The sequence below is a fragment of the Moschus berezovskii genome, chromosome 14, assembly GCF_049115385.1.
Source record: "Moschus berezovskii isolate FMDL1 chromosome 14, NW_MosBer_1.0, whole genome shotgun sequence".
Lineage (NCBI taxonomy): Eukaryota > Metazoa > Chordata > Mammalia > Artiodactyla > Moschidae > Moschus > Moschus berezovskii.
The window spans coordinates 56,350,326-56,370,841 of record NC_142473.1 but is presented as its reverse complement, the minus strand read 5'-3'; the positions used below and the strand labels follow the sequence as shown (position 1 = coordinate 56,370,841).

At 51.9% G+C, this 20,516-nt stretch overlaps 1 protein-coding gene across 2 annotated transcripts in view; it reads right to left on the bottom strand.

Annotated features, from left to right (window-relative positions):
• The window catches only part of P2RY6 (pyrimidinergic receptor P2Y6), a 32,836-nt gene that overhangs the window by 4,244 nt on the left and 8,076 nt on the right, over positions 1 to 20,516 (bottom strand). The window contains exons 3-5 of one of the 2 annotated variants that reach the window (XR_016039001.1): positions 20,143 to 20,265; positions 5,752 to 5,869; positions 3,603 to 3,949 (exon numbers count right to left, since the gene is read on the bottom strand). The gene's annotated coding sequence lies outside the window, so the exon portion shown is untranslated. Of the gene's footprint in view, positions 1 to 3,602; positions 3,950 to 5,751; positions 5,870 to 20,142; positions 20,266 to 20,516 lie in introns of those variants that run through there. The other variant, XM_088843178.1, reaches the window with a different exon arrangement.

Sequence of the window (20,516 nt, the reverse complement as noted above, 5' to 3'; positions counted from 1 at the left end):
TTTGGCCATTCTTTCATTCTCCTGTTTTCACATGGGGCTTCCCTTGTGGCTCAGCCGGTAAAGAATCCGCCTACAATGCGGGAGACCCGGGTTTGATCCCTGGGTTGGGAAGATCCCCTGGAGAAGGGAGAGGCTATCCACTCCAGTATTCGTGTGTTCACATGCCAGGCATTTAATGGGTACTCACTACTTGCTCACGGCATGGGGCACGGTGTATAGATGTAGATAGGTGGATACACAAACAGATACAGGCATACACATATGCGCACTCATATACATATATCAATCTGAAGGGGGAGACCAGTGTGAGACACAGGATAGAAGAACTTTCCCCAGAAGGATGAAGGATGGAGCAAGTCCCTGGTGGTTGAAGCAGATTTGCATGGGTGGAGGGGGTGAGAGGCCCCCTGGGGTGACCCCAGGTGGGGAGGAAGCGGGAGCAGGCAGAGTCCGAGAGGACAGCAGCCTGCTAGGACCGAAGGTCTTGGTGAGGAGGAGGAACTGGGCAGGAGGAACTGTGCTGTGCCCCTGAACTCTTTGGGGAGATTTGTTGCCCTCAGACACCATCCTGAGAGACAGCCTTCTGACTCAGGTGACTGGAGCTTCCAGGCCTTTGTTCTTTTTTATCCTGTTAGTTAATTTTTACAGTGGTGGGTTAGTTTCTTGCTGTACAGCAAAGTGAATCAGTCATATGTATACATATGTCTACTCTTTTCCGGATTTCCTTCCCATCTAGGTCACCAGAGAGTGCTGAGTAGAGTCCCCTGTGTCATACAGTAGGTCCTCACTGGTTATCTATTTTATACGTAGCAGCGTCGGTCCCAACCTCCCAGTTCATCCCACTCCTGCTCTGGGTGTTTTCTGCCTCCCACTCCCTGGCAACACCGGTCCTCTTGGAAGGCGGCAGGGGCTACTCAAGGAGATCCGGGAAAGGTGGGCCTGACTGTCACCCTGGCTTCCTGATCCACTTGACTGTCTGAGGACCTGGGAGGGGTGAGCGGTTCTCCCACTTCCCGGCAAGAGCTGGTCCCCAGGGAGGGCTTGTGTGGTCCCTGCCTCCAGGCAGCGGCTGACGATGTAGGCTCTTTTGGGCCCTCACATCTGTCACTCACTCTTGGGCCATGTGCCCTGGACCAGCCCACACCCCAGCCTCTTCCTGGGCTCCAGCTGCTCTGTCTGCAGCGTGTGTGTGTGTGTGTGTGTGTGTGTGTGTGTGTGTATGTTTGGGGGGTGGGGGGTGCATGGTGCTTTATAATAGGTACTCTCCTTCCCTGGATCCCTTGGCCCTTTGGAGAAAAGCTCAAGCTGTTGTCCTGATATTTAGGCTCTACTGAGCCCTCCAGCCTCACCAGGACCTCACCTCCGCACCCAGATGAAGGGCTTCACTCTGCTGCTTCCTTTCCTGCCACACTGTTCTCAAGAGCCCAAGACCGCCACACAGCCATTCACAGCCACAGATCCAGACTGTCTCTTCAGCCTCCCCATCTTTGCTGTGCCCTCCACACAAAATGCCATTTAACCCATTTCTGTTTGTCAAAACCCAGTGTCCATCAAGCTCCAGATCTAAGCTTACTTCTTCCTTTTTCTGATCCCCTAGTTGGGTGGAGTCCCTTCCTCTCTGCCCCCACCCCCCACCCAAATCTTGGATCTTCTTGCGGTCAGTGCTGGACCCAGCCTGCCTGACCGCCCCCTTCTCCGCCCTGGCCCATGGCCCCCGAGATGCGCCAACACTCACATACAGCCTCCTGTCCCCGAAACGCACGCCTTGGTGGCCCCAAGTGTGTTGGGTCAAGGGGAGGCCAGACACGAAGCTCTCCACTCTTCTGCTCTCGGCCCAGGCTGTAACACCTCCGAAAGGGCAGCTTCCTCTGTTTCCTGCCACGTCTGGCTCCGACTGAAATAGCCCCTGCGGGGGCTACCCCCTCCCCACGGCCCTCCACACCAAAGCCTGATGGAAACTGAATCTAAGGAGCAAGGAGGCGGAGAAAAGTTCTGTTTCCCGGAACCCTCCTCGCCCCAGCAGAAGCAACTGGGTGATGAGGATGCAGAGAGGGGTGGAGAGGACAGATTCTGCTGGTGGAAGGCCAGCCCCACAGATCCAGCAGCTTCCTTTCTCCTCGGTCCTCTCTCCGTCTTCTCATCTATCAGATGAGTAGTTTAGAGATTACAGAACTTTGGGGCCCTCTTTAGCTGTAATAGGGGTTTCCCTGCTGGCCCAGAAGATAAAGTCTACCGGTAATGCAGGAGACCCAGGTTCAACCCCTGGGTCAGGAAGATCCCCCTGGAGGAGGGCATGGCAACCCACTCCAGTATTCTTACCTGGAGAATTCCAAGGACAGAGGAGCCTGGAAGGCTCCATGGGGTTGCAAAGAGTTGGACACAACTGAGCGACTAACACTTCAGCTGTAATACCCAGACCCATCTTTTGGGTCACTCCTCCACACATCCCTCCATTCTTTTTTTTTTTGGGGGGGGTTGATAGTTTTAGATTTTTAATTTTTATTAGAGTACAGTTGCTTTGCAACGTTGTGTTAGTTTCTACTGTACAGCAAGAGGAATCAGCCATATGTGTACATGTATCTGCTCCCTTTTGGACTTCCGTCCATTCAGGTGACCACAATGTGTTAAGCAGAGTTCCCTGTGCTTCCCAGTATGTTCTCCTCAGTTACCTGTTTTAGACACAGTATCAGTAGTGAATCGGCCTCAATCCAATCTTATCCCCCTTCTTCATTCATTCAATAGCTCACTCCTGACAATGCACCGGGGCACTCACTCACTCAGCCACCTTCTCCCTGCCTCTCTCCCTCTCCTCACAAGCATGCATTGAGCGACTATATGCCATCAGATCCTCCCACGTTCCCCCATGAAGCAGTCACTAGTCCCTTCAACATTGCAGGCCCAGAGCTCTCCGGGAGTGAGGGGCATAGGTTGTAGGGGTAAAGTTGATGCCCCAAGAACTTATCTGGGTGCATTCTCCCTGCCTGTGCCAGCCCTCCCCTGGCTGCTCCTCACCACCGAACCAGCTATTAGGACCATCAGAGGAGGAGCTATGGCTCCTTGCTGTCCCGAGGGGGCCAGCTCTGATGGTGGAGACAGTACTCAGGGGGTGACCTGGAGGAGACGGGCTTTCATTTGGAGCAGAGGAGGCAAACAGGGGAGCGGGGACAGAATGGTGGAGGGGACAGTCCCTGCTCAGGAGTTTAAGGTCCAGGTTCTCATTCTATCTTGGTGCCTACTCACTGTGTGACTCTGGCAGGGCCAAAAGTTTAGACCAAACTGAGAAAATTCAGGTTTGAACTGCCGATAAACATTTGGTCAGGGACCCCCTTGGTGGTCCAGTGGTTGAGAATCACCTTCCAATCCACAGGGGATGTGGGTTCGACCTCCTGATTGGGGAGCTAAGATTCCACATGCCGTGGGGCAACTAAGCCGAAGCACAGCCACCACTGAGCCTGCATGCTCTAGAGAGACCTGTGCCATCGCTAAAGATCCTGCATGCCGCAGTGGAGACCCTGCGTGCCGCAACTAAGCCCAGTGCAGCCAAATTACTAAATAGTTAAAAACAAAACACTTGGTCAGTTGTGCACAAGTTTATTCAAGTTTGTGCTAGGAGGTCGCTTGTGCCAGCTGAGAGGGTGGATGTCCTGGTCTGATCCGTGCTGTGCTGGAACTCAGGAGGGTGACGATGCCTGGCCTTCAGTCCAGCACTGCTGGATTCCCAGAACGACCTGCTGAAGTCACCCCCAGCCCCGACCAGGGTGTCTGTCCCAAGAATGGGAGTAGCTCCAAGAACTTCCTGAAGCTGTCAGCTCCAGGATAGGGCTTAGGTCTCAGTTCCTGCCCTCTGGGTGGGCCTAGGAGGGAGAGTTCAGGTCTTAGGGGTCATGGGTCCACCTGGAAGGGCTTCTGGAGAAGGTAGAGCTTCTGGGCTTTAAAGGGCGGAGACGACCTGGACACATAGAATAAAGAGGGCATCCCAGGCAGGAGGTGAGAAATGAAGCATAAATATTGCAACCAGAGCATGGGATAAGTTGTGTGAAGAGGGGACCAGTTGGGAAGCATGAGGAAAGGTGGCCTGCCATAAAACCTCAAGCAGAGCTCAGGTGCCACCACCAGGGTTTTCCCCACCAGGATTTCCAGCCCCTGGGCCCATCGCATGCTGTTTCCTCTGCCTGGAACACTTTCACTCACTGTCTCTGAATCATCCCATTTATCCTTCCTTGTAGTGTTCCCATCTGTAAAATGGGAGTGTTCATTGGTACCTACCATACAAGCTGTTGTAAGAATTAAATGAAACTCTGTATGTGAGTGGCCCTAGCACACAATAAGTACTTAATAAACGTTTGTTAACTGAATGAATCCATTCCAAGCCCAGATCTGGGCTCCCTTAGTGCACCCCAGTCTCCAGGGATATTTGGGTCATCGGCACCAGGTATCTTTCATTTCTTTGCTGCCCACCCTGACTTGGATGTTCTATCTGCCATTCTGGGCAGGTAGTGGTGGAAATTATTGTCTCCATTTTACCAATTAAGGAACTAAGACTCAGGAAGGCTTGTGAGTTTTCCAAGGTGTCCCAGACTGGTGGCATTTCAACAAGGTCTTTCTCACTGTACAGCCACCTTTTCCCTTGTTCGCCCAAAGCCCATGCTTAGATGGTCCAGCCAGAGAATTCCCTCAGTCTTCCCTACACTGAGGGCCTCTGGCCAGGAGATGGCGCCAGGAGACTAGCCAGGATAGTCAACCTGCCACCTTCGGACAGCTGCCCTAAGACGAGGGCTGGGGACATGTCTCCACACTGCGGGAGACTGGCCTCTGGGGCTGGTGCTGAGCAACCTCAGGACTGGGTTCCCAACCTTAATTCCTCCTGACCCATGCCCCAGTCCTTTTCCCACTCACGCCTGGACAAGCTCCAGCCTTATTCTCAGATCCCCCACCTGGGTGAGGTGACTCAGGAGCCAATGGGGACACTGGCAGGGCCCAGGGCTTGGGCTGAGCCATCCAGCTGAGGAAGAGGCCCAGGAAGTGTCTCCCAGACACCAAGCATTCACTGCCCAGCTCCACTCCACGTATGCTATTGGCGGAAACACTGAAGTCCCTCACCCCTCAGATGGGACTATCTCTGCCGTTTCCTAATTTCAGTTTAAATGACAATGCCTGGGGTTGGTCTCTGCCTGTAGCAGAAGCAATCCAGTTTAGACATAAGAAAAAACTGATGGGTTGAAGCTCCTTGGGGCCCTTGGATCCTGGGGTCTCAAGATACCCCTTTTGATGACTCTGTAGCCTCAACCCATCCCAAACCTCGCCCCAAAGCCCTCTTATCGGGAAGGGATGAGGCGGTCTGCTGGCCAGAGGCAAGAGCTGGAAGCCTGAGTCACCACCTGCCAGACGGCCAGGAGCCAGCTCAGACCAGGCTGGACAAGGGAAGAGGCCTCCTAACCTTGGCCTGCCTGCCTGCCTTCTGGGAAACAAGGCCTGGAAACCCCCTTGTCTGCCCTCCACCCTGGTGTGTGAGCTTAGCAGCAAGGGCACAGGATGACAGAGATCAAGACCCAGCTTCCTTCCCTTGAGGAGTCAGACAAGCTGGGATCCATCACCAACTTGCTGTGTGACACAGAGTGAACCACATACCCTCTCTGAGCCTGAGTTGTCACTAGATAAGTGTCTAGATTCCTGAGGTCCGTTCCTCCCTGGCACCCAGAGAACAGTGGGCCAGGGCATAGCCAACCCCTCCCGGAGGGGTTTTGGTCTCACCTGTGGGATCAGGTTGTCTTTAAAAGTAGGCAAAACTTGGCAGGAGGATGGCACACAGAAGGAAGGAAACTTGATTTCTCTTTTCTTTTCTTTTCCCACTTCCCCTTCTCACCTCCTGCTAAACAGAAATTAAAGCTGGAACTGAAATAGTCATTTTGAATGTAAGGAAGGGGAAGCTACAGCTTTGGGGAATTTGGGAGTTGAAGCTGCTGCTTCTAGTCTTTTTCTGGCCTCTACAGGTTGAGTAAAGAAGAAACTTGGCTCTCCAGCAGCTCGGCCATGCACAGGCCCCAGCTGCCCATTGGTGAGCTCATGTAATCCCCACCACAGTCTGGACAGATGTTTTTATTGTGCAACAATACTTCACAAGCCATTATCTCATTTACTCTTCCGAATTACCAACCCCACTTTGCAGATGAGGAAGCTGAAGCCTGGCAAAGTTAGCAAGAGGTTCTCTTTTAGGCACATGTGTGTATGAGGAGGTCTGAGATCATGGTGACCTGGTGGGCACAGAGCTGAGAAGTCACAGGCAGTCTTGGGGTGAGGAACCATGCGACAGCACAGCCCAGAGAGCCAGCTGCAACAGGCAGCCCCTGAAAGAAGAAGGAGAATCCATAATGGCCGACTTTCCAAGTCCATGCCCATGGGGGCTGCAGCACCTCCTGTCCAGGACCTTTCAGTAATCCCTCTTCCCTAGTGCCAGTGTGAGAGTGTCTTTAATTTCTGCCTGGACCCCCCAGGCTGTCCCACTTTTAAAATCTCCCCATGGAGGTGCACCACTTGGATCTCCCTTCAAGAAAGACTCTGCTGTTTAGCTGCCAGGGGTGCAGATGGCTGACAGCCTCCACTAGCACCTTCAGAACCCACCTGTCCTCCCAGATAACCAGGCTCTGGTCCACTGGGGAAGAAGCAGCCCAGGTCCAGCTGTCTGGCTTGTCTTGCAGGCCATCATGGTTCTGCTCCTCTGTAGTCTCTCCCACCTAATTCCCAGACCCCTCTTATGATGATGGCCTCCCCTCCTTCTTTCCCTGGAGCCTAGGGATCTGGGGTTGAACAGCCTGTGACCTAGATTGGCCAATGAGACAAGAGTGGGCTCCTCAAGCCCTATAACCAGCTCAGGGGTGGATGGGCAAACTTCTCTGGGTGCCTCCAATCCTGGGAGCATTTGCTGGAACACTGGAAAGGAGTGAGGTCTCCCAGTGGGTTTGCAAAGCTAGTAGGAAGTGAGCCTGGAGCTGCTGGAGCCAGGTTAACTATGTGCCTGGTACTATCCTACAAACTGAAGATACCACCATCGGGGAGGAGACTGTCCAAAATAAAGCCAAGGGATGGCAGAGTTGAGAGGTGGGAACGCACAGAGGTGTTCCTGAGGACACCACTGAGCACCTGGTTCCAGCTATGCCTGAAGCTTTACCTTGCACTTGACTTTTTGAAGGCATGAGCTAATGCGTTGCCCTTATGCTTCAGTCTATTTGACCTAGGATTATCACTTAAAATCAGGATTCGTGCCTACAATCCTATATCTCGCTGCCTCCCCTCCCATGGGCTGCCCGCAATAGCCCATCTTTACAGCTTTGGCCTTGGAATCCTAATATCCCTGCAGTGGAGGCTGGAACTGGCCATGAGCCCGAAGGATACCAGCAGAGGGGCAGGCAGCAACTGAGGGACTGTCAGTCAAGCCTGGATTCCATGGGGGCAGCCAGGGAGCCCCCCCCCACCCTACACATTCATTTTCCATGAGGAGAGCCCCTCTTCCATCAGCTTCTGGAGTTACCAGTCATCTCAGTATCTCCTGAGAAGGAAACCAGAAAGACAGAAATCCAGGGTCTAGTCTTAGACTCGTTACTCACTTGCTGTGTGATCCTGGGCAGGTCACTTCACCTCCCCAAGCCTCATTTTCCCAAACAACTTTATCGCTATAGTTTCTTGGCTACCCAGAAGGTGTCAGCCACACAGCTAAGTGCTTTTGTGGCAGAATCTCTTTCACTCTTACAACAGCCCTGTGTGGTGAGCTGTTAATCCACATTTTACAAGACAAGGAAATGGGCTTTGAGAAGGCTGGTGACTTGCCCAAGGTGAATGGTGAGTCAGAGGTGAGCCAGGGGTAGTACACAGATGTGAATAATGATAAAGTCTATGCTCAGGAAGAGAGGTGACATTTTCCCTACAGGAAAACTGAAGCCAGAGAGGCCAGAATTTTCTCAAAGTATACAGTAAATCCACAACTCCATCCTGTCTCTCGGGAACTCTGGCCTGAGATAGGACAAAGGAATGGAGACCAGGAGGCAGGGCAGAAAAGAAGAACAACCCAAGGGACAATGTTAGCCAGATACCCTCATTTCTCTAACTTTGTTAGGAACTGGGGACAAGGTCTGCTTTCCCTTTGTGGCCCCAGAGACTAGCACAGGCTCCAGCTCCCAAGAGGCACTGGCAAATGTCAGATGGGTGGACCAGTCTGTAAAGATGAGCCTCAGGGCTCTGTCCTTGGTGCTGCCTGGCAAAATAAAACAAAACAATAAAATCAAATCTTTATCTTGGCTGATGACATAGAAGACTTGTCAGGGGGAATGAAGGTCATGGCCACAGGAGAAGCACCCTGAGCCTATCTGAGTCCCCCAGCTGCTGACCCTCAGAAAGGGCAGACCACCCACACTGCCTGAGTGTTTACTGCAGGTTATGGTACTGTCCATTTCACAGACAGACACTGATGCCCCAAAGGTAGGTAACTATGTCTCCAACTCTCACAGGCAAGGTTCAGGTGCAGAGAAAACTTCAGAGGAACACTTCACTACCCACAAAAGGCAGCCCTCTGGCCTGGCCCTGCTCTGACCATCTCCAGCACCTGAGCCCACCTGGCAGAGACAAAAGACCAGACTGGACCCCAGAGCTCAGGGGTCAATGATAAGTCTCTGAGTTCTGGATCATTAGGCCAGAGAGGCCTTAAGAGCATCTGACACAGAGCTCTCCTCCACCCCTCAGAGAAGGAGGCTCCCTGAAGCCTCTTTGACAGGCTTGTCTGGCCCCTGCTCACATACTCCCCATGACAGGGAGCTCATTATTTACCAGCTGAGCTATCAGGAAGCCCCCTTTTCTCCCAGATCACTGCATTTCACTATGAGAGAACTCACTGAGACATGTGCTTCATCATACCAAGCCTGAATGCTGCCCCCATTACTGCTTCCGTTCCCCAGTCTAACCTGCCTCTGGGGCCTTGAAGCTGCCTGCCCCCAATCCCTCAGGACACCCTGCAGAGACCATCCCAAGACTATTCATCTGCTGGTCTTCATTCCCACCAGCAAGTCCAGGGTTCATGTCCAGGCCCAGGAAACCTAGTAGTGGAGCCCAGAAACCAGGCAGGAGGCAAGGAGGCCAAAACCATTTCCAAACCTGGGGACGAAGCCCTTTGCCTTCATCCTGTCTCACTCCCTGCCTGGGGACTGTGAAGGGGGCACGGCCTCTTCCCTCACCTTCATATGTGGGACTGGGGTCCCATCTGTGGCCAACCCAGTATGGGAGGAACAGTCCATTGTGGGCATCTGAGAGGTGGCCTGGGAGGAAGAGAGCAAAGTCAGGCACCTGCCAGGCTCAGGGTGCTGAGTGGAGGGCCACTGGGTGCCACAGGGGGTCTTGCTGTGGAGTACGTTTTTGTGTGTGGAGTGTGTATGAAAAACACAGGACAGAATTTACTTCCTTCAGGTGGTCACTCAAATGACATCTTCCTGGTGAGGCCCTGTCCCTTCACTCCAGTGAAAACTAAACTTCCTACCAGCACACACTCATCTCTGCTCCTGCTGTATTTTTCTCCTTAGCGTGTATCATCTATTTTTTTTTTTTTTTGAGACATCAATGGTTTATTGGACAGGGGACCACATACTCTCTTTAAATGTATTATTTTACATGTTTGATTATTGTCTATCTCCTCCCATCAGAACATAAACTTCACCAGGGCAGGGAGTTTCAGGTTTTATTCACTGTTGCATCCCCAGTGCTTAGGGTGGTGCCTGACATACAGTAGGTACTCAATAAATATTTGCTGAGTGGATGGATGGATTTCTAGGACTAGTTTGAGAACGGAGTAGACACAGGAACAGAAATCTGATGGCTCACAGGGAACTTGACTCAAGGCTGTGTTTATATTGCAAGCTGCAGTTGGTACTTGCAGTGTGAGTGTGTTGGGGATCGGGGGCCGATAAAGACCTGTGGAGCTGCCCCTAACAGGCGGTGTGTGTTGAGATTCAGCTGTGAGCAATCCCAGCTGATAAGGGTGAACAGGACATGGTGGGGTGGGCCTGGGCTGCCTGCTTATCCCTCCTGGCCTGTCCAAGGTCTCCATCTCCTTCACCTCCTACACTGGCGCAGCTCTCCCCTGCTCTCCCCAAAGAGCCTCCAGTCTGCACACCATCATTCCCTTTGCACCACGGTCTCTGAATTGGAGGCCTCCAGCACTGGGCCAGCATCTTCTTGGCCCCTTTCCCTTCTCCTTTCAGTCTGGCCTTTCACCCCAGGACACCAGACTCCTGAGATCATAGCTCCTCCATTTGTATCCCTCATCCCTGGCACCAGCAGCCTGCTCAGCCCCGCACTGCCAAGCCAAATGTGGATGAAGGATGTGACTCAGCCCAGGGGCCTGAGGCCCAGGAATGGATAGCCACCCAGCTTGGCTGGGCTCCCAAACTTCTGCCTGTCCCAGAGCAGCCTCTCTCCCTTCTCGTCCAAGACTTGGCCCCATCTTTCTTGTTGGGCCTTCTCTTAACCCCAATAGCCTGCAACTCATCCTTCAGAGCAAAGGAACACCTTTCAGAGGCTCCTCCTTCAACTCCCTGGGCCACAGAAGTAAATCCAAGGTTGCCCCCTGCCCCCCACCCCACATTTCTGCACCCCTGCTGGCTCCTTCCCTCAGCCCACAACACTCTCCATCCTCAGCTCTCTTCTTAGCAACACCTCTTCCTTGACCTGTGTCTCTCCAGCTGTGCTTCTTCCTCCTTCACAATCAAGCTTCTGGAAGAACCCTTGCTGCTCTGCTTCTACTTCCACCCTCTCTGCCCCCATTTCTCACACCCAAACAGTTGAGCCCTGGGCACGGTAAAGCAGGGAGTCTCTGGGCTCAGCTCAGGGGAGAGCAGTAGGCACCCCGTCTTTTGAGGTGAGATGGGGCCTGGGAACCAGTGACTATCTGAGCTCCATCACAAGGAAATCTCAATCTCAGAAGTGACCTTGATGCAATAGGCTTTCAGAAAAAACAGGCCACTGTGAGGTGACTTCTGTTTGGTTCACTCCTGCTGAGGTCGGTGCAGGGCTGGGGGCAGGGGAAGTTCATCTGTGGCTTCCAGGAAAAAGCCTGGACTCTGCTGGGAATTTGGGGTGGGGCTCTGGATAGGCATGGCACCACCAGAATATCTGTTTAGGTGGGAACTGGGGAATTCTGGAGGAGGTAGGCAAGAGGACTGATATCTTTACATAGCTCATGGTATTTGTTTGAGAAAACATCAGTTGTCTGTATCACAGACTAGGATGGGCTGTTGATCACAGAGCAGGTGAGGGTGGGGGCACAAAGCTCACTCAGCTATCCCCCAGTGTCACCCCGATCATACAAAATACGAGGATCCACTCCCAAATGGGTCTCTCCTCAGAGCTCCCTGGAAAACCCAGAACTATTCAAGCCCAGTCATTCTAATTCTCCCCATCACTCCCATATACTTCACCGAACCGACCCTGACCCCTGGTGGGGTCCAGGTCATTTAGAGTCAAATGTCCATTCCTGGCATCTCCAACCCTCTGCCAGCATCACAGCTCCCTCTGCAGATCTTGGTCCCCGGCAGACCTGGTTTCCATCCTGGCTCTGCAACTTATTGACAGTGACTCTACCTCTCTGAGCTTCAGTGTCCTTAATGATGAAACAGAGATAACAATGCCCATCTCACAGCACTGTTGGGGCTCAAATGTAGTAATGGATCTAGAACACTTAGCCCAGAATCTGGTGCAAGCAGGTATTCACTCAGTGGGGCTTCTTACCCCTAATTTCATCACAGGGCAGCTTAGAAATGGCCTCACTTGCAATCTTTACTTATCTACCCACTCACTCACTTATTCCCTCATTCATTTGCCTTGCATTTGCAGGGAGCCTTATGATATGCAGGAGTTTCACTGGGCTTTGGTCTTTGTCCTTGAAAAGCCTCAGCTGGTGGAAAGACAGATGTGGTCTCTGGGAAGACAGAGGAGGCCCCATCCCTGCCTGGGTTATCAAGGAAGACTCCCTGGAGGAGGTGATTCTTTAGTGGACTATGGACAAGGAAGGGGAGGGTGTTCCCCACGGAGAGACGTGCTGGACATATAAAGGCACAGGTATCCACAAGTGTTTGTGTTTGCAGGAGGTGAGGCTGAGAGGTCATCAGAGCCAGGTCCCAAGAGGGACCAAAAACACACAATTGCCAAAAACACACAAATTTGGCCTCTGCATTATGGGCTCCAACCAAGGAATCCTAGATGGTTTGTAAAGCAGAGCAGAGGTGTGATCAGATTTGAGATTTAGGAGGTTCTTTATGCTGCTGCATGGAGGATGGACTGAAGGTGAGACAACAGGGCCTGAAGAGGGGCCCTGGCCCTGGAAAAGGGAGGCTGCAGGGCCAGCTGGTGGTAGGGCAAATCAGGGGCCTTGAATGCCTGGCTCACAGCAGGCTCTCACCCCACTTCTGCACCCCCCGGAGAAGCTTTGACAGCCATCCTGCTGGGAAGACAGACTGGAGGGGTTAAGTTTTCAGAGATAACCCATTCCAGTCCTCAGATCACAGCTGGGAACCCAAGGCCCAGAGCACTGGGCCCTAGTCTCAGCCCTAGGGCTTCCTTGGTCTACAGCCTTGTAGAGTCCATGGAGGTCTTCTGCCCTTGAACCTGTTCCCCAGCCTGCCATCCCAGTCTGACTCTCTTTCCAGGGGAAGGAAGGATGTGGCTTTGGTAGATGAGGACTCAGAGGGAACCAGAAGGATGACTTCTTCCAACTGCCCAGCCCGCATAGGCCCTCCCATCTCTAAGTGGGGAAAGAGGTCTTAGAGCTTCCTGAGTTCTCTCCTCTCCTCCTTCACACCCTTTTGGCAGCTGAGGAAACTGAGGCCCAGAGAAGAGAGGCATTTAGTTCCTGGGATAAACACAGCTCTCTGGGCCTTGGAATGAGTGTCAGGTGTGGGAGACAGAACACTGGGCCCTAGTCTCAGCCCTAGGGCTTCCCTGGTAGCTCAGTCGGTAAAGAATCTACCTGCAGGGCAGGAGAACGGGGTTTGATCCCTGGGTCGGGAAGATGCCCTAGAGAAGGAAATGGCAATCCACTCCAGTATTCTTGCCTGGAAAATCTCATGGATAGAGGAGCCTGGCAGGCTACAATCCATGGAGTCACGAAAGTCGGACACAACTGAGCGACTGAATCACCACCAGTCTCAGCCCTGCTGCAAGGGGCTGGACTCAAGATTCCTGAGGACACTCAGCGGGAGAGGGGTGGAATTCCTCCTGCAACAGCACCTGGCTGTGGCCTGGCCCCGGTGCCCAGCACTGTTTCCAGTGCTGTTCCTAGGACACACTCCCTTCCTGACCAGCCTCTGGAAGGCACGGCTGAGGAGATCAAAACAGGAAGAAACCATGTGCTCCCAAGAGCGAGGGTCTGGGCTGGCAGAGGAGCCCAGGCCCCACTCTGCCTAAGGGGACAAATGATCCCATCAGCATACCTGTGTCTCCCAGGGGGCCTTGGTGAGGAGGCCTGGCTCTGGTCCCTAGAGCCTGCAGACCTGGCCAAGCCCCCTCCATGTCCGGCCTTGTGCTTGACCTTGACCCTACCCAGGGGAGTGAATGGACTGTGGGGGTATATGGGACTGCACCGGAGAGACAGTTACTAACTGGTTACAGTGATCAGTGCCACGTGATGGCTACCCTCCAGTCTCACAAGGAGAGGCTGGTGCAGGTGGCGGTGGGCAAAGCCCCATTCACTGTATCTCCCTGATGGGAAACCTGAGGCCCCACTTCAAATTAATCACCAAGCCCTGCTTGTTCTCCATCTTTATACCTGTCAGGCTGTCCCCTCCTCTCAGCCTGTGGTCCCTGCCTCAGCCTAGTCAGCAGCGACTTCATGCTCCGTGTCTTCCACCTCCCCAGCCAATGCATCCCCTTTCTGCAGTTAGAGAGGTCCTTGCTCAGCAAAAACCTAACCTCAGGGCTCCCCCGCCCAAGCACTGTATGGCTTCCCAGTGCCTGGGGATAAGAACAAGCCTAGTCCCTGCTGATCCCTCTGTTCTCAGCACTCACATGCAACCCATCCACTCACACAAAACCCACAGGGCACCGAGCCATTTTCACTTCCTGAGACCAGCTGTGCTCTCCTTCACGTCCCAGAAGGTGCTGTTGGTGCCCCCGGATCGCTCCACAGGGCAGGCGGCAGGCTCTGGCTGTGAACTCAATGTCACGGGAGACCCAGGTCCTGCCCTCAGGAGCTCAGCGTAGAAAAGGAACATACAAGTACCTGAAGACCCACTGTCCGAGGCAGGCATCCTGTTCCAGAGCCTGCTGGGAGCCCAGGCAGGGAGGGATGGTTCTGGGGGGCAGGGAAGGCTGGGAGAGGAGGCAGCAACAAAATGGCCAAGTGTCCACAGAGGCCAAAGGCGTTTCAGACAGAGAAAACAGCAAGGTTAGAGACGGGATGAGGCACATGGAAGGACAGTGAACACAGCTGGAGCAGCCGGTGTACCAGCAAATGTGGTCAGAAAAGAGGATCAAACTTATAATAATAATGAGACAAGCACTGAGCCCAGTGTGCCAGATACACAATACCCCATTTAATCCTCATCATGACCTATGAGACAATACTGGTATTTTCATTTTATACTTCAGGTAGGAAAACTAAGACACAGAGAGGTTAGTTGACTTGCTCAAGGTAGCACAGGTAGGAGGCGGGATGGGCTATGAACCCAGGCAGTATGGATCAGAGTCTATAGTCTTAGCTCCCACAGGGCACCAGGGCTGGGGCAGGGGGGCGCTCAGGTGGCAGGCAAGTCCAGCCTCTCCACTGCTCTGCCCAGCCTGCCTGGGACCTGGCTTGTTTAGGCTCACCTTCTCACTAATCACAGGGCCCCATAAATGCTGCCTCCTCCAGGAAGTCTTACGGAATCAACTAGAAGGATTCCCTCTACTTCCAGAAGCTCCCATGGGAAATTGGAGATGAGGTATGACTTTTCAAACAGAGCCTCCTAAGCCCAGCTGCCCATTGGATTCCAGGACCCCCTCTGCCTGTCAAGCATCTCTGGCTGTGGGGAGCCCCCTCCTCCATTCCATGGTAACCTTATTCATTCAAAGTGGGCACCTGACCCAGAGCTGGTCAGCCAGAATAGCCATCTAGACCCCTTACCAGTGATTGGTTCAGGGGAACCAATTAGGGTCTACTCCAGGATTTTGGTGAAATCAGCAAGAAAATTTCTCTCCCAGGATCATTAGCCATGAGGGCCATGGAAGCCTGGTGCTTCTGAAAAGGACTTGGATGAGAATGTAATAATCCAGCAGAAGGTCAGGACCTAGATGAGAATATAGTAATCCAGTAGAAGGTTAAGGGAGGAACTTCCCGGGTGGTCCAGAGGTGAAGACTCCACACTCTCAATGCAGGAAGCCTGGGTTGCAATCCCAGAGGTCACAACAAAGACTCGGTGTAGCCAAAAAAAAAAAAATTAAAAAAAGAAAATCAGGAGAAACGATATAAAAAGAGAGAGTGCTGATGGCATCACTGTAATTGGTGGATCTAACCATGTCTGATCTAGGTCCACTTCTGAATTTTTCTTCACATTCACTAATACAGTTCCTGGTCAAATTAGTAGCATTTGTTGTATGCAGTCAAAACATGCCTGACCAACATAATACCAAAACCACAGACAACAAAGGAAAAAATAAATTGGATTCCATCAGAACTGAAAACTTTTGAGCATTAAAGACACCATCAGCAGAGCAAAAAGCAACCCACAGAATGGGAGAAAATAACTGTAAATCATACGTAGGATATGGGATTAGTACCCAGAATATATAAAGAACTCACTCCTACAATTCAACTACAACAAAAAGCAATTCAAAAATTGGTAAAAGACTTGGATAGATACTCTCCAAAGAATATATCCAAATGACTAATAAGCACTCAAAACCTGTGTTTTGAAAAGATGCTCATCAAAACTAATCAGTAGGAAAATGCAAACCCAAACCATAAGGAGATACACACCTCACAGTCATCAGGATGGCTATTATAAGAAAAAACATGAAATATCAAGTGTTGGTAAAGATGTGGAGATACTGGAACCCCTGGACATTGCTGGTGGGAATGTAAAATGGTGCAGTTGTAAAAAGCAGTAACTGCAGTTCCTCAAAACAAAGAAAGAAACAAACACAGAACTACTAAAAGATCCAGCAGTTTCACTTCTAGGTGAAAAGAAGGGAAAGCAGAGACTCAAACAGATATTTATACACCAATGTTCCTAACAGTATTATTTACAACAGCCTAAAGGTAGAAACAACCTAAATGTCCATGGATGGAAGAACGGATAAACAAACGGTGGTACTCATGTGGATGTTTGCTTTCAGTTTTCTTGGGTACGCACCTAAGAGTAGAACGGTTGGGTCATACAGTAACTCTATGTCTAACTTTTGAGGAACTGGTAAGATTTTCCAAAGTGGCGGCCCCATTTTACACTCCTACCAGCCACATATGAGAGCTTCAACTTCTCCACGTCCTCACCAACACTTGTTACTGTCTTGTTTTTTTCCTAATTTCCATCCAAGCAGGCATAAAGTGGTCTCATACTGTGATTTTGACTTACATTTTCCTAACTGCTCCTTTTGCTGTTATTGTTTATATTTTACCTTTTTAGTATATGTATTTCTGATCTAAGGCCTGCCATCTTTGGTGGGACAAGTACCCCACAGAGTAGGAGAAGCATGGTTTTCAGGGCCAGACTGTCCTGGTTTTGCATCCTGTCTCAGCTTCTATTAATATTAGCTGTATGACCTTGAGCAAGTGATAGAAAACTCTGAGTCTCAGTTTCCCCGCTGACTAGATGTGGATGACAGGATTAAGCTTTCCTGGTTGTTGCTGTTGCTGTAAAGGTAAATCTATAACACAGCCATGGTGTGGGCCTGGCACAAGGAGGTACTCAGGGACTCACCAAGTCTGAGAGTCTGACAGCGGAGCTTTCCAGGTTGGTCAGGAGACCTAGGCTAGTGACTGTTCCATTTTTAATCATTGTTTTATTTGAGCAACTTTCTACAGCAGAGGTATTTTAGGCTGCCTCAAACCTCAGCCTCTCTGTGCTTCTTTTTTCCCTCTGTGACATGAGAACTGAGACTGCACACCATAATGTCAATGTTTGTCAATCTGGAGGGTTCATTCTAACACCTTAAAAGTCTTGTCTCTTGCCTCAACCATCAGACTGATGATGGTTTAGCTGCTACTGAAAGGACTATCTCCTCCCTCATAAAGAGCTCTCTAGGGTGAGAAAGGAAGTGAATTAAACCTTCCTATGTGTGTGCTAAGTTGCTTCAGTCGTATCTGACTCTTTGCGACCCTATGGACCATAGCCTGACAGGCTCCTCTGGCCATGGGATTCTCCAGGCATGAATACTGGAGTGGGTTGCCATGCCCTCTTCCAGGGGATCTTCCCAGCCCAGGGTTCGAACCCGTGTCTTTTATGTCTCCTGCATTGGCAGGCAGGTTCTTTACCACTAGTGCCACCTGGGAAGACCCAGACCTCCCTAAGAACCTACAAGTAATGTTATGTGCAGTATTTTCTTTTGTCCACTCCATGAGCTGGCCAGGTAGGTTTTAGTACCCCATTTTACAAATGGGGAAATTGAGATTCCAAGAAGTTAAATGACTTGTCTGAAATCACATGGCCAGCAAATGCTGGTACCTAAATACAAACCCAACTCTGATTTCGACATCTGATTTATTTTCTCTGTGCAGACTGTCCCCCACCCCCACCCTGCCTCCCAACAGAAGGCCCTTCGGGAACTTCTAAATGAATGAATGGCTGATTCTCATCCTCCTGACTTGACAGAGCTATTGTCATCTCTTTGAGCTGAGATCTACCTCTTAGACTACACAGGTCAGCTCTCTCCCGGGGCCACAGAATAACCTCTACTCTGTTCCAGGCCATAAAAATCAGTGCTGCACAGGGAGTCAGGATGCCAGGCTCTGCCCCCACTGCAGATTTAACTCATCCAGGCTTCAGCACCCAGCCCATGAATTCTCTAAGCAAAGAACTAGATCTCCTCACCTTTGGGTCCCTGGCATGCAGCACAGGGCTTGGCACATGTGCCCCTGAGCCAGCCTAGGCCATCTCTATAGACCCACACCTGCATCTTGCCCAGGCCTGCACTCTCATGGGAGCTGCTAATGACACGGCTGGCCCTGGGGCAGGGGTAACAGGAAGATACCTCCACATGCCCAGCTCAGGGCACTGGCCCTTCCCAGATGTGCCAACAGTCAGAGAGGAACAGTCAGCGCTCGGCCAGCAGATCGCTACCTTAGACTGAAAGAGAAACCCACTTCAGATACAAATGGGGAAATGGCTCCAGGACAAGAGGGGTGGGTGTGGGTGTCACTGGGGAGGGCCCGATAGACACAGCTTCCTGAGAGTCTTGATCGGCCTCTGTTGCAATGGCACCTGTTACTAGGCTCCACTAACTCACCCCTCCTCTAGGGAGGACAAGTTAGAATCTCGGGTCCAACATGGGATAAGACACTTTAATTTCTTGGCCTCCTCAACTTCAGAATGGGGTAACAATAATCTTGGCTGCATTTGCTTTCATGTGAAGAACTTAATACATTGCAGGTGCTCAATAAATGATAGCCATTGTTATTATCACTTAACCTTTTCTTTCAGCTCAACATGGACTGAATGATTTATTCATTTGTCCTTTCATTCATTTAGTCATTCAGTCAACCAGTCAGTACACCCCTGCCAGGTAGGCTGCAAGAGACAAGGATAAGGATTTTGGAGTTACGTAGGAGTTGAAACCCTGTTGCCACTAGTTGGGCTGCGTAATGTTGGGAAAGCCATTTCCCCTCAATGAGACTTCATTTCCTTGCCTGTAAAATGAAATTAGTAAGAGTACCTGGGTAGGGAGTGCTGGGGGTTTTATGAGGAGCCAAAGGGACAGTGATGTGAGAGTGGCTGGCACAGAGCCTTGGAGGGAAAAGCAGGTGGCAGGTGGGCTATGCAGAGGAGCCAGGTGAGCTGCCAGCCCTCCAGCCTGGGCAGCTGGGCCTCCAGGGGCAGGATGGGATGAGGACCGGCTGGAGGGGAGAAGAGTCAGTGAGCTCAGAGACAACTGCTGTTTCTGGACCACAGGCGGCTCCCTTCTGGTAAACTAAGAAACAGTGAGTGAACATGGAAAAAGAGACTGAGAAGAGTCGAGGGGAGAAAAGTGCCAGCCAAACGGGAAGCCTTGGGCAGTACGGAGTTACCCCCCAGCCAGGTCAGGGGACCATGCACAAGCACACATGTGCACACACACTCACGAGCTGCACATTCTTACTCATGCAAACACACCCAAGGGCTTGCACGAACACACACACAGATGCACCATCAGAGGCCCAGCACTTTAGAGTCTGCAAGCAGCCCTCTCATTTGTCACCTCATCTGATAAAGACGGGTGGAGAGACTGTCCCTGGATTGGCTTCGGACCTGTTCTAGAGCTGCCAAGAGATGTGCGTCCCTGGTACCTTCCAGAGGCCAGGGCCCATCCCATGGGCGGTGCTGCTCAGTGTTCCCTGTGTGGTGTCGTTGGAGCTGGATGACAACAGAAATGCCAGAAAACACTTATTTACCCTGCTGTGCTCTCCTTTAGCAAATCACACCAGGATTCCAGATTCACTCTCCTCACTGGTCACACGGAGGCAAGTGCCTCTTCCGTGGATGCCCATCTGGTCCTAATCCGTCCCAGCCTCTTCCCACCACTGACTTCTGCAGGCACAGCCTCCGCCCTGAGGGGCGCTCATCAGCATATAACACTTAGTTTTCCAAAGCTCAGGGGGAGCTCACTGTTATCCCCATTCCACAAACCGAGGCCCAGAGAGGGAAAGTGACCCAGACCTGGCCTCTGTGACGCCCAGTCCCGCCTGCACTGTTCACTCCTCCTCAGCGCCCAGGCCCCACCTCGCCGCCATCTCCACACCCTCTGCTCTGCACAGACTGTAGCTTTCGCCACAATCAGGCCAAAGAAGGGAGGAGGACCCCCAAGTCCGCTCGCACTCTCTCTCCATGAGAGAGTGGGCTCATGGCCTGCAACGAGCCAAAGTGGCTGCAGGTGGTCCCTGTGCCAAGCTCTGGGTGGGGGGTGGCACTCAGCACCCTCAGGGCACCAACCCAGCACACTCACCCAGGAGGCAGTGAGCGCCACGCAGGTCCGTCAAGAGTTGGAAAAATTCTGACTCCTGGAGCAGTCCCTCCTTCTGGTCAGTTCCTGTGCCCCAGCTGTCACATGTACGACTCACAGTCATCCCTGGAGACAGCCAATGAGGAAACCGAGAAATCGAGGAGGGGAAGTAACTTGCCTCGGCCCAGAGCTGGCAAGCAGCAGGGCAGGGACCCAAATCCCAAGAACATTCCAGCTCAAGGCCCTAAAGCCAAAGCTGACCCAGCCACTGCCCAGTCACTTCACGCTCTGAGAGTGATCATCCCTGGAATGGTACCATCAAGTCAACCCCAACGGCTGCTGGGAGGACTCAGTGAGGTGGCATTTAAAGCCCAGGG